Here is a 13,755-nt window from a genome sequence, read left to right as displayed (position 1 = left end):
ATATCTTCGATTGTAATCCAACAATATAGGCTTCATTATGATTTTCTCTCTTTCCATATTTGTAACTCTGAGAGTGAGAAACTTGCCTCCCATCATACATAGTATATTTACATAATTGATCTCACCCTGCTCATTCTCTGACACCCTGCTCTGAGCCACCACATCTCTTCACACCTTCCCCAAACACCTACCTTTCACGGTCCTTCATAATGATTTTTGGACTAAATTGTTCAGAAAGGAAAGGGAAAGGAAAGAGAACAATTCTGTTCAGCCAATTTTTATGGAATGTGTACTATAGGCAAATGACTATGCTGGGTGCTGTTTGGGATATAGAAGGAAACAAGATGCTTTTGAGTTTGATTGAAAATAGCATCCCATTGTAGTTTTAATTCATATTTCACTTATTATGAGTGAGGATGAGCATCTCTTAAGTTTCATGTCCCTATTTCCATTTTATTGGGCTGTTTTTATTAATACCCTATGCCTATTTTTCTACTGGGTTTGGGGTCTTTTTCTAATGATTTCTAGGAAAGGTTGAGAAGGATCTGGTTGGTCAGGGTTGAGGTCAGGAATTCTGCCAGAACTGTGCCAGGTGCTAGAGATGGATGGGAAGCAGTCCTTGAACTGAGTGTTTCTCTCTAGATTACCACAAGCGGAAAGAATCACCTGTTTCAAGTATTTAGGAAATAGCCACAAGTTCAAGTAGTGGGGCTGAAGGTTCATGGTGTGCTTCAGCAGGAGCACAGTCCCATTTTGGGCAAAGAAAGGTTCTTAGTGTGTTATGTTGGGCTCCCTAAAATCAGACTCTGATATGGGGGTTACCTTTTCAAGTGATTTTTTTTAGAGTCCTCTCAGGAGAAGACAAGTGAGAGAACCAGGACAGGTTAAAGGAGGAAAGGTAAGCAAGAATGCAGTCCCCTGGGGAGACTAGCTCATCCTGGCCCCATGGGGAAGCTCTGGAGCATGAACCACGTCACAGGGATGATCAGCCCTTCCTGGAGAGAAGTGACCTGCCGTTTGCGCTCCACATCAGTAAGTGTTTGGCTGAGGAGTGGGGAGAGCATAGCTTCCAGGTCAAGATGGCTTCAGTTTGGTAGAGGCGAGTTCTCTAAAGGGAGCAGCTGAGAGCTGTTAGCAGCCGCCACTTATAGCAGCTGAAAGGCAAGGGCACCTCTGGGCAGACCCTCAACAGCTTCCATTGCATTAGTAGGACCCAGAGTCCTCCTGAGAATCTTGCAGTACAGATCCAACTGTGTACTTGAATGTCCCCTAAAAATGTCCCCAAATAGCAAGTGAAAACCTTTCAATAAAAGCTAATGGATATAGCCCAGAAACACAACTGTAAAACTTATGAATCAGTTTGACTTGCAGTTGCTCGCCTAGGATAATCATTTGTTATCTTGAGCAAGACACTCTGCTGGGACTCAAATGTTAGTTTATGAACATTTTGATTATTCTTGAGTCCCAGCTGTAAAATGCCAGAAACTTGACTCTTCTAAATATATCACTTATTACAGGTGGTAATGGCTCCAATGATGGTGGCAGAGGTTAGCCCAAGCAAGTATTTATAATTGACAATGAATGCATGAGCAGGATGCTAATAGATGGATGTGCTGATTACTTTCCCCTGTCACAAACATTGGCTCTTGTTTGGCTTAACTGTCAAACTGACACTGCAGATGAGAAATGAGAGAATGCTGGCAGAGATCCATGGTGGGGAAGAATATTAAGAAAATTAGCAAATTGTGTAACTTTTGATGATTCTTTTTCCAAATATAAATTGTTTGTGGGTGTTAGCAGGAGGTTGTGGCTTAATTATAGGCCTAAAAAAAAAAAACAATTAGATTTACAAGTAGGTTTGGATTTTTGAAGTCTTTCATTTAAGCACAGGAAACCAAGCTGATGACATCTTGTTGGATTCAGGTGGATATATTTGAATTTGGATGTATACATAAAACAAATATTTTGCTCTTCCCAGTCATTTCCTATTATAAATATGAGTGTTGAGTTTTTCATTATAACATGTAATGTGTTTTTATATATACTTGCATATATTTGTTTGGCTTGTCAGTAACATTGTTGTACGTATTCATGGTGGCCTTGGCTGGCGGGACTATCATTCGTGAAGGTGACCACTCTTTTCAGCAGAGTTGTGTTGGTGGCTTTACGTTTGGATATTTTTTGTGGCTGAACCTCTCAGCTGCTGAGTGTGCCTTTCAATGTCATACATTAGCTCTTGCTGACAAGGCCCCAAATGCCGACGTGTGGGGGCGTGCCTTCCTGGCAGGAGTGTGGGTTGTAGTTATGCACAACAGACAGGCCTTGAGCTTGTGGGTACTAGTGACCTACAACACTTTGACCTGCTTATTCTGTGGGCTTTCTCATTGTATATCAGTGAGTCACAAAGCAGACAGTGAATGCCAGGGGAGCAGATGTGGTGAACACAGTGTACATGAAGTGTCTTGGAAAGAGTGACTCTGTGGACTATTGTTTTTCCAATGAATCTGCCGTGGCCCTATTTGGACCTCCTTCATTACAGCCGTAGGACTTGACTTGAAGGCATTTTAAAAACTCCCATATTCAAAAAAAAAAAAAAAAAAAAGCTCCCATATTAAGAGTGAGAAGAAGATAGAGGGAACCAGCAGCTGTGTCCACTGATGGGGTAAAATGGGCTTTTGGTCATAGCCTTTCCTAGAGGAAGAGCTATGCAGGGATGTGTGTACCTTGCAGTTTTTAATCTCTGACACAGCAATGCAGCTTTGCTTTGAGATAAAGGGCCCTATTGCCTCCTTCAATTGCTGTGCGAGTTTCTCTGGGTGTCAGAATAGCAGTGGCAGGTGACACTTCACATCATAGTAGCTCAAGGCTCATACTGAGAACTCACTATATTCCAGGCACTGTGCCTAAGGAAAACATGTGCTCTATCTTATCAAGTCCTTCTAATGGCCCAGTGTGGTACTAAAGATTCTAGGAGTGAGTGAGTACCTTTATTGTCCATATTTTGCAGTCAAGAAAGTGGGATCTTGAGGAATTTGAATAAGTTTGTTGAGGTCACAGAGTTAGCAACAGAAGAGCTAGACTTCCTACCCCAACTTTCCTGATATCAAAACCCATGGTTTTAGCCACACGGTTAAATGGGCTCCAGGGCCAGTGCATGTGTGTCTGGCCATAGCTGAACTCTGCATGCTGAGCATACACAGCACAGGTGAGTTCCTGTTTTTACAGTTACCTGGTATGGCTTTTTAATCCTAACCACTTGAACTGACATATTTATTCAGGTGAGGGATCCCTGGGTGGCGCAGCGGTTTAGCGCCTGCCTTTGGCCCAGGGCGCGATCCTGGAGACCCGGGATCGAGTCCCACATCGGGCTCCCGGTGCATGGAGCCTGCCTCTCCCTCTGCCTGTGTCTCTGCCTCTCTCTCTCTCTCTCTCTCTCTCTCTGTGTGACTATCATAAATAAAAATTTAAAAAAAAAAAATTTATTCAGGTGAGTTTCTCTGATCACTTTAACCGAAGTTCCTGACTTGTCACCATTGTTGTTTGCTCTGCAAATTTAGGTTGATGCCAGATCCTGTTGCCTTCACTTTCCCAGCTCCTTGAATCGGCTCGTAACCCTTGCCACATAGTCCTAGACAAGGCTCAGGTCAGCCCATTTCCTTAGAATTCTTGTCCCCACACCTTTCTGTAGGAGTCAGTGTCAAAATCTTGCTAGAACTGTTCTCTCCATCTGTCACTGCACACGTGCTGTTCCACTGAAAGCCTTGATGGTTATCCTCCACTGAGTGCAAATCAGGGCCATGGCTTTTTCTTTCCTTCTCCAAGTCACTGAAAAGCACGTTTTCCTTATTTCCATTGTCTGCCCTACCCAGGCCCACTGCTCACCACTTCCACCATTACTACCCTACTCTGTCAGTAGTGCTTGACTACTGCAATGACCTTCTACTCTTATTCCCCTGTATTAGGTACCTATTGCTGTACTAACAAATGATACCAAAATATAATGACTTAAAAACAATACTCTGAAAACCAAGAGCAGCTTAGCTGGGTGCCTCTGGTTTAAAGATTCTTGCAAAGTTGCTGTCATCTCAAGATTTGACTGGGGCAGAGGGATCTACTTCCAATTACTCATGTGGCTGCCACAGGCTTCAGCTCCTCATGGGCTTTGGACTGTAGGGCCTAGTTCCTTGTCACATCCTGTGGACTTCTCCATAAGGTAGCTTACAGTATGGCAGCTAGCTTCCCCCAGAGGGAAGCTGAGAGAGGGAGGGAGGGAGGAAATGTAAGGGAGAATATTCAAGATGGAAGCCACAGTCTTGTAGCCTAATCTCAGAAGTGATACCCTGTTACTTCTATCATATTCTATTCATTATAAGTGAGTCAGTAAGTGCAGCTTCTACTCAAGGGGAATATAGAGAGGTAGGAACACCAGAAGGCGGGAATCAGGAGGGGCTATCTTAGAGTTGGCCTACTAGATCCTCTGTCATCTACTCTATCCAGCAGCCAGATATATATTTTTTTAAAAGATTCATTTATTTATTTTAGAAAGAGAGAGAGAGAGAGAGAGAGCACAGTGGGAGAAGGGCAGAGGGAGAGAGAGAGAGAATCTTAAGCAGACTCCATGCTCAGCGTGGAGCCAGACACAGGGCTCCATCTCAAGACCCTGAGATCATGACTTGAAGCGAAACCAAGAATCCCATGCTTAACTGACTGAGCACCCAGGTGACCCCTAGATATATAGTTTTAAAAAAACTTTTTTTGGAGGGGATAATTAAAGATTCCAAGGATGTGATTTTAAAATATAAATCAGGAACCTGAGCATGGAGTCTGCTGAGATTCTTTCCCTCTCCCACTCATGCTCTTTCACTCTTTCTCCCTCCCTCCTAAATAAATCTTTAATATATATATATTCAGGGGCACTTGGGTGGCTCAGTCAGTTGGGCATCCAATTCTTGATTTTGGCTTAGGTCATGATCTCAGGGCTGTAGGATTGAGTCCCATGCAGGCTCTGTGCCCAGCTGGTAGTCTGCTTGGGATTCTCTCTCTCTGCCCCTCCCCCTACTCTTTCTCCCTTTCTGTTTTGCTCTCTCAAAAATAAATAAATCTTTAAAAATATATATATAAGTCAGATCATGTCAGCTGGTCAAAACTTTTGAATGACTTCCCAATGTCCAAAGCCCTTATCATGACCTATAGATTCCTTCAGGAATCTCAGCTATTTTTCTGAACACTTTTCTTTCCTTTCACTCTGTCTTTGCCTCCTTTATCCTTCCTATGTAGACCTTCACTATTTCTGCCAAACCCACTCCTGCCTTGGAACCTTGAACTTGCTGTTCCCTCTGCATTAGACACTTTTCCCTTCATTCAGATCTCTTTGGAAGTGGCCCCTTCTCAGAAACACCTTCCCTGGCCACCCTAACTAGAATGTACCCCTTGTTAGTTCCTACTCTCTTATTTGTTTTAATATTTATCCTTGTCACACATCACTTACCTGACAATTTATAATTACGTGTATATTTCTGTATCATCTGCTAGAATATTAAACTCCTTGGAGGTAGGGACTTGGTTTTGTATTTGCTTGTATCCTCAGTGCCTAAGACAATGCCTTGCTGTAAATAGGTGATTTATAATATGCCCGCTGCATTGAATCATGTGGAGGCAATGAACAAGATCTATACCCACCAAAACCCAAAGGAAAAATAAAATGGTTTTTATGACATCCTTATTCTGTACTCCACACACCATGTCCTGCCCTCAAGGTAGCCGCTCAGTCATTCAAGTCCACCAAACAGCAACTTGGAGTTTCTATCATCAAGATGTTAGGATTTGAATTCAATCCTTGGAGCACACTGCAAACCCACAAAAAGCCCAAAAGTAGCTTTATGGGAAAGCTGTTTTCAGTCTCCTTTGTCTTTGAATGTGAACACAGCAGTCTTTCTCTTGGGAGTGCGTAGCAAGGTGTGATGCAATTCGTGGCTGAGAGTGCGGAGGTTGGTGAGTGTGGGGTGATTGAGGTGTTGGCTGGGGCAGTGGGGAATTGAGCAGTTTTGTAAGCATTTCTTGCAAGCACTGTAACTTCAGTTCAAACCTCCTGTACAGTGAAAAGCCCAAGGCTGAATGATGGATTCTGTTGTCTTGCTTCAATAATGAAATATCAAGGATATTTTAGTGTCAAGTTTCTGATGTACCTTTTAGTATGTCAGGCTTTTATCCTGAACTCCATAACTTGTGAGAAGATGCTTGAGGCTAGTGCAAGGGATGGTGAAGGGGATATGTGAAGTGATTTTTATCACAGTGTGGTGAGAAAAGAATTTCATTCTTTTTGTGTTAAAAGAGGAGCACTGGCTTTGTGCACATTGCACCTGAGAACTTGACAGGACCATAAGAGGAGTCTCTGGCTGTTTTATGGGATTTTTCCTGCTTTAAAACATTAGAATCTCTTATATAATCCACAGACTATTTTTACTGAGCAGCACTTGAATGTGAGAAGAGTCCTTTAGAATAATTTCTATGGAACAAATTTAGTGGCAGCATCTTTATTTCCTGTGTGGATTTTTAGAGGCCTTTAAAACAACAACAAACCTTTTTCCTCTCAAAATCATGCACTTTGGAAAACAGTAGCTTAATACTATCTGGAAATCAACTAAAATAGAAAAGACTTATTTGTCCAAATCTGGATTTTTCTCACCTTTAAAATCAGGCTGATATAGTCAATGTCTAGGATTATCATGAACATTAAATGAGATGATATAACCACGGATCTAAGCTCCAAGTTTTACAAAGAGCAGCCCTCCCGTAAATTGTTCTCATCCTTGTTATAATATTATTATTTTAAGAAGAAGAAAGAAAAGTAAAGCATTCAACTCGGAGTCTTAACAGCAATTTAAGGAAGTAGCTCCGAAAGACATGACTAGTCAAAGAGCAAGCTGCTGCTGACCATTTTGTACCAAAATGCACAACTTTCAGGTTTCAGCTGGTTAAGTACCAGTGCCTTCCTTCTATTATTCAGAGTTAAATATTATATTCTTAACAACAATTAATTTGTATGCATTTTAAGTTTTACTTAAAAAAAAATAGGTTATGGGGCCCCTGGTTAAGTGTCTGTCTTCAGCTCAAGTCATGATCCCAGGGTCCTGGGATGGAGCCCCATGTCAGGCTCCCTGCTCAGTGGGGAGTCTACTTCTCCCTTTCCCTCTGCCCTCCCCCTGCTCATGCTCTTTCTCTCTCTCTTTCTCTATCGCAAAGAAATAAAAATCTTTTAAAAATAAAAAAATAGATAATGCATTGACTTGTTTCAAAATACAGATGGCACAAAGGATGCATAGTGATAAATCTGCCATTCTTCCTGCCACCAGCTCCCTCTTGGAGGCAACTAAGGTTAATAATTTCCTTTTTTTTTTTTTTTTTTAAGAGAGGGTTGGGGGTAGGGCGAGGGACAGAGAGACTCTCCATGCCTAGTGTGGCGCCCAGTGCAGGGCTTGATCTCACGATCCTGAGATCATGACCTGAGTGGAAATCAAGAGACACTTAACCAACTGAGCCACCCAGGCACCCCAAGGTTAATAATTTCTTGATAGTCTAGTTAAATACAAAGATTTGTGTCTCTTTTCTCCTTCACACAAAGTGAAGCGCATAGCACTTGCTCTGTATCTTCTGTTTTTCACTTAGCAAATTGTGTTAACAATAATCCTCATTTTTTTAATGGTTGTATATAATTCTTTGTAGGAGTGACCATAATTTAGGAGTCTCCTATCAATGAAAATCAGGTTGTTTCAGCCCTTTGCTATCGCAGTTACAGTGAATAATCTTGTGCACATGTTATTTTTCACAAATGCAAGTATTCTTAAAGGGTGAAATTGAACAAAAGTCATTTGGTAGTAATTGCCAAAAGGCCTCTGGAGCAGTGGCATCCAGCCCCACTGTCGCCTGCAGTGTACGGGCAAGACTGTTTCCCCACAGTCACCACCACAGAGGTGATAACAAATGTTCTTTCGCTCTGATATGTTGATAAGTGAAATTTTATTTGTATTTCTCTTATGAGTATAAATGAACACCTAAAAAGATATGCTTAAGAGCCTTTTCTGTAAACTGTTCACTCTTCCCCTTTGTGCATTTCTCTTTTGGGCTGTTGGTAAATCAGGATGCTAAAGAGTGGAGTGTACTGAATAGTGGAAAGAAATAGGTCTTCAAGTTGGTGGCTCAATACTCAAATTCTGGATCAATCTTTCATTGATTATGGAAATGCTTTTGTGCTTCTGTTTCTTCATCTCTCAACTGGTAATAGTGGTGTCTCCTTCATAGGGCTCTAGGAGTATAGCCAGGGTGCTGAGGTGCAAAAGCACCTTCTCCCAGATTTCCAAACAGACCAAGTTTGGCTACCAGCTGCTGACAAAATATCCAAAGGCAGAGACATGAGTGGTGGTAAAACAAGAAAGGAATTTAGGTCAATGAGGCCAACATCAGGAAGACAGTGGACTAGGACTAGCATCTCAAAGGCTGTCTCCAAAGTGCCAAAAATACTTCCAAGCTTATATAAGAAAAATGCAGGACAAAAGCTGGTGGGTATATGTAGGTGGGCAAAGAAGATCAATCAAGTGAATCATTGTCTGGGAGTCGATGGTGGGAGGTTATTGGGGGAAAGTGGGGTCTTGCTGGCTCAGGGCAGTCCTTATTGCTTGAGGGGGTAGTTTTGGTTTCCATTAGGGTTGCTTTGCCTGAAGAGTCTTTTGCCTGGGTTAAGAGATAAGCTGGAAAGATCTTAATCAATTAGAAAGTTTGAGTTAAAAGTGGAGGTAGCTGGAGTCCTCATTCAGGTTGATTAAAAGAGATAATTTATGTAACAGTACAATATCTAGCCCTTAGTAAGGGGCTCAATAAGTTAAAAGTGTTTTTTTTTCCCCTCTTCCCATGATTTTATGAAGATTGCAACAAACAGTTTTCCATATTCCTAAGGAGCCACATATAAATCCTAAGAAAAAAGAAAAGGAAAGAATGAAAGAAAAAAAAGGCCTGGAGAGGAAGGAATAGAGGGTGGGATGGAGAAGTCAAGTTTTCTTGGCTTAGGTGTCTTGAATCCTTTTTTATCTTCTTGCCCAGAATGTTTCTAAAGCCACTTCTTCCTCTGACGGTGGTCAGGGAATACAGGCTAATTTTAATATTAGCATAAGCAAAACATAATTAGGGAGGTAAATCTGTGTCTGGATGTACTTTATGCATTACAAAGCAATATGGAATATAACTTTAAAAAGACTTTGCTGCTCAGCATTATTTGGAGAGTTATTGGGGCTTTGCCCAATATTAAAATTGACTTTCCCGAATGTTTGCTGAACTAACTTGGTGCACTTTTTCTTTTTTGCTAGCAAAACAGCAAAAATGTCATCTTCTAGTCCCTCTTCTGGGCTGGCGTGTGTTATTACTCTCTGTATCAGCAGTGCCCAGCTCAGTGCCAAGCACGTAGAGGAGCCTGATTCTAATTGAATCATGGATTGAGATGTGTGCTCTTGAAATGCAAGATGAATCACGGTTAAACCCCCAAAGAATGAAAACATCTCTGACTTTCAAAAAGGACATTGATGCATTTCTCTGCTCTATATCCATTTAATATGTGGAGTTATCTATAGAGCCGTGCTTTTCAACTTTTTTTTTTTAGTTCCCAAGATCCTATTTTTATTTTCAGATTTCCTCTCTCTGACTCACTAAATGTGATATGCTATATATTCATATGAAATAAAAATAATTGTAAATCTGTTTTGTGAATTACTTAATATCTCATGGGATAGATGGAAAGATGGTAAGGTGTTGTAAAGCCATGATGGAAAAATCATGCTCTGGAAATTCCAGGATGCAACATTTTAATAGCCTCAAAGAAGGCTGAATGCTGAGGATGACTTTCTCATATTTCTTCTCTTTCTAGCCATTTTAAACTCAGTGGCTCTGCTCTCTATAGGCCTAGGTTGCAGTTTATTTGGAGTAAACATGGCTCGTTTTCAACATGGATTTCTCCAAGCTAAGAATGAGACATTCTCACAAGCCCCGCGTTTGCTCACCAAAAGTGGACAGTCTGATCTTGTGCTTCACTTCAGAGAAAGCACACAGATGACCAAACAGTCTACATTTTCACTTCTGGCAACCTGTGGCCTTTACCTGCAGAGACCTGCCTCCTCTGTGTGTGGGGGGGGGGGGGGGGGGGGCATTTACAAACTCCTCCTTCCTCACACAGTGCCTCCGCCCACACCCTGGGGCAACCTGGAGTCTGGCTTTTAGTGGCCAGCTCATGAGCTCTCTGGTGTCTGGGAAGACTGCAGGGATGAACAACCCAAAATATTTCTATATTTTAACATACTTGAGCCTTAGGAATATTTGTCAGAGGTGGCAGGATGGTCAAGTGTTTCAAAGACCTTTCTGGAAGAGTGCTGGCCTGGAACCCTGAAGTCCCAGGTGGGATTATGGACAGTACACACTGCTCCAGAGGGTGGCCATTGACTCATTGAACCCTTTCCCTCTCCTTAGCCCCTTTCTCATGTTTATCCCTTTTCCTTATCACTGACATCTCCTTTGGGAACGTGCACAGAATGAGCAAAGGCAACACATCTTGATTAAATCTATGGCTTGCTAGTTAATTTGGTAAAGGAGGGTTGATTGCATTGGCAGATTCTCGGTGGGTCAGCATCAAGATCCCCTTGTTCCGGAGACCTCAAACCATGGGTAGTTGAAAGTTGCCGACTCACAATCTTATAAATTCAGGCTTCTAGGCTTGAACATAGCCTTAGGGATAGGAAGCCGATAGTTTAGCAGAAACTCTCACAGCTAAGAGCTTGGGTGGGGGAGTGACTCAGCAGAGGCTCAGGAGGCAGGATACTAACTGGCTGATTTGTCTCAGGGAACATTTTCTGAGGAGTGTGAGAAGCTACGGGGATTGAGGCAAAGAATGAGGTGGTTCAGGCTGACAAACTACTTCAGTCACACATGCTCCCTTTTTTCCCTCCCGCTAACTGTGGTTGTTACATCAGCAACAACTGGCCCTCACAATAATTAGGCATTATAAGTGCGTGTGCACACATTTGCATTACAAGTATATGTGCACACGTTATATATGTAATACTCAGGCCCTCTACAGCTACAATGATTGTCTGCATGTGTGTAACTTGTTTCTGCAATAAGATGAATTCTGTAGGATATAATCAAGAAGCAGCTCTGTATTTCTCCTGCCACTACCTGTAAGCTTTTGGAATGCATCGAGGGTAGAGACAGTTCTTTGGACTCTTGTCACCATACTGAATTCTCTTATCATTCATAATAGTTGCTTAATAATTTCTCTTGTGCTTTCCAAATATTTGTTATATCAAATGAAAATAGTGGAGGTTTAAATTTTTCTTCTCTCATGCTTACACTTTTTTTTTTTAATTTTTTTAATTTTTATTTATTTATGATAGTCACAGAGAGAGAGAGAGAGAGAGGCAGAGGGAGAAGCAGGCTCCATGCACCGGGAGCCCGAAGTGGGATTCGATCCCGGGTCTCCAGGATCGCGCCCTGGGCCAAAGGCAGGCGCCAAACTGCTGCGCCACCCAGGGATCCCTCATGCTTACACTTTTAATTTCATTTTCTTTTCTAAGTATGTTTACTCCAGTAAACAAGAATAGTGGTAGTGGGTATTCTTGTCTTGTGATTTTTTTAGAAGCACGACTGACCCTGCAGAAAAATGCAGACTCTTATTGAAGGCAGCTGCAAACAAACATCGTTCATATCTCATAATGTCACTTCTGATAATTAAGAGACATGCTAAGAGATTAATAAATAACAGTTTATTATCAGTTTCTTCATTGTAGTATTGTAATGATGAAAAATTAGAGGCAGGGGCAGCCCGGGTGGCTCAGCAGTTTAGCGCTGCCTTCAGCCCAGGGCATGATCCTGGAGACCCGGGATCAAATCCCACATCAGGCTTCCTGCATGGAGCCTGCTTCTCCCTCTGCCTGTGTCTCTGCTTCTCTCTCTCTCTCTCTCTCTGCCTCTCATGAATAAATAAATAAAATCTTAAAAAGAAAATTAGAGGCAATCTAAATGCTCAACACTGAGGGAAGGTTAAACAAATTATGGTGTACCCAGCCATATGATAAAATCAGGCTGTGTTCTTTAATAATACACAACAAAGCACTCTGAAACTTAGTGGCTTCAAACAATAAACATTTATTAAACATTTATTATCTCACACAATTTATTATCTCACACAATCTCTTGGGCCAGGAACCCAGGAGAAGCTTACGAGTAGTTCTGCCTTAGGATATATCATGAGGGGGACACCTGGCTGGCTCAAGCAGTTGAGCATCTGCCTTTGGCTCAGGCTGTGATCCTGGAGTTCCAGGATCGAGTCCTGCATCGGGCTCCTGCATGGAGCCTGCTTCTCCTCCCTCTGCCGATGTCTCTGCCTCTCTCTCTCTCTGTGTCTCTCATTAATTAAAAAAAAAAAAAAAAAGATATATCATGAGGTTTGTCAGGAGGTTGGCGGGGGCTGTGGTGGTCTGCAGTGGTCTGCAGCTTGCCTGGGGCTGGAGGGGCTGCTTCCGAAGTAGCTCGCATACAGGCTTGGGAAGATAGGGTCCATTGCTGGCAGGAGGTGTCCTCACCACGTGGCCCTCCTCATAGGACTGGAGTGTCCTCACATGGCCCGATAGCTGGTTTCTCCCAGAGGGAGAGATCCGAGAGAAAGCGAGGTGGAAACTACACTGTCTTTTATGAAGTCACACTCTTATTTTCACAGTATCCTATGAGTCCTAAGGATTGGTGCTGTTCATTGTGGCAGGGGGCTACACGGGGACATGAAGACCAGGAGGCAAGAACTATTGGGGGTCAGCAGGGAGGCGGGTCACTGCAGTCTGTGCTTGGCCCCCAATGATTCATGTCCCCCTCCACATGCAAAATACTCTTACCCTTTCACAAAGTCCCCAAAGTTTTATCCTCTTATAGCATCTGTACCGAGGCCAGAATCTCACCACCTAAACCAGGTCCAGGGGCAGATGAAGTTCTTCAGGAACAGGTCCTGCAGTGTATTGTTCCAATTACGGTTCAAGTGTAGCTCCTCTTGAACTTCGGGGCTCTGAGTTAATGGGAGAAGTTTCCTGCCTCCTCCCTTATCCGACCTATGCTTGTGGGACAGACACAGGATAATACAGTCGATAGTCCTGTTCAAAATATGGAGAACAGAGACCACTGCTTCTCAGCAATTCTGAAATCCTGTCAGGCAAATGTTGGCAGCTCCTCAGTTAGGACTCAGGCCTGCTCTCTCCTGGGAGAGATACTCCCTGGCTCTTGGCTCTACCCTCTGTGGCATCCTTCCTGTTCCATTAAAGGTAACCCATGTCTTGCAGCTGAGAGAGTCTCAGCCTGCTTTCTGCCTGTTGGAGTTTGGGAGTCTGAAGTCCTCTTTTCACTTTGTATGGTTTCTATCCACTCAGTCCAACCTGGTAGTATTTCTATTGATAGTAATTAAAAAAAAAAAAAAAGACTTTGAAGGTCACTTGCAGAAGAGTTGTAAATGGGGTTCATTTCGTTCAACAAAAGCATTACATCTCTTCAAGAGAAGCCATTTTCTAATGTTGAACTTGCTTTTGTTGAACTTGCTGAGGAACAATACCCTTAAATCTCTTAGAAGTTCTGGAGTTCTCGGAGTACCCCCTTAGAATTTTCTTAATCATTAAAACAGAATGTTATAAGGTACAGCCTCAGCTTCATCTGTAGACCACAGTTTTTTTGGAAGAGCCCTGG

The sequence above is a fragment of the Canis lupus genome, chromosome 33, assembly GCF_048164855.1.
Source record: "Canis lupus baileyi chromosome 33, mCanLup2.hap1, whole genome shotgun sequence".
Taxonomy (NCBI): Eukaryota; Metazoa; Chordata; class Mammalia; order Carnivora; family Canidae; genus Canis; species Canis lupus.
The sequence above is the reverse complement of the archived record's forward strand: the minus strand, read 5'-3'. Positions refer to the sequence as shown.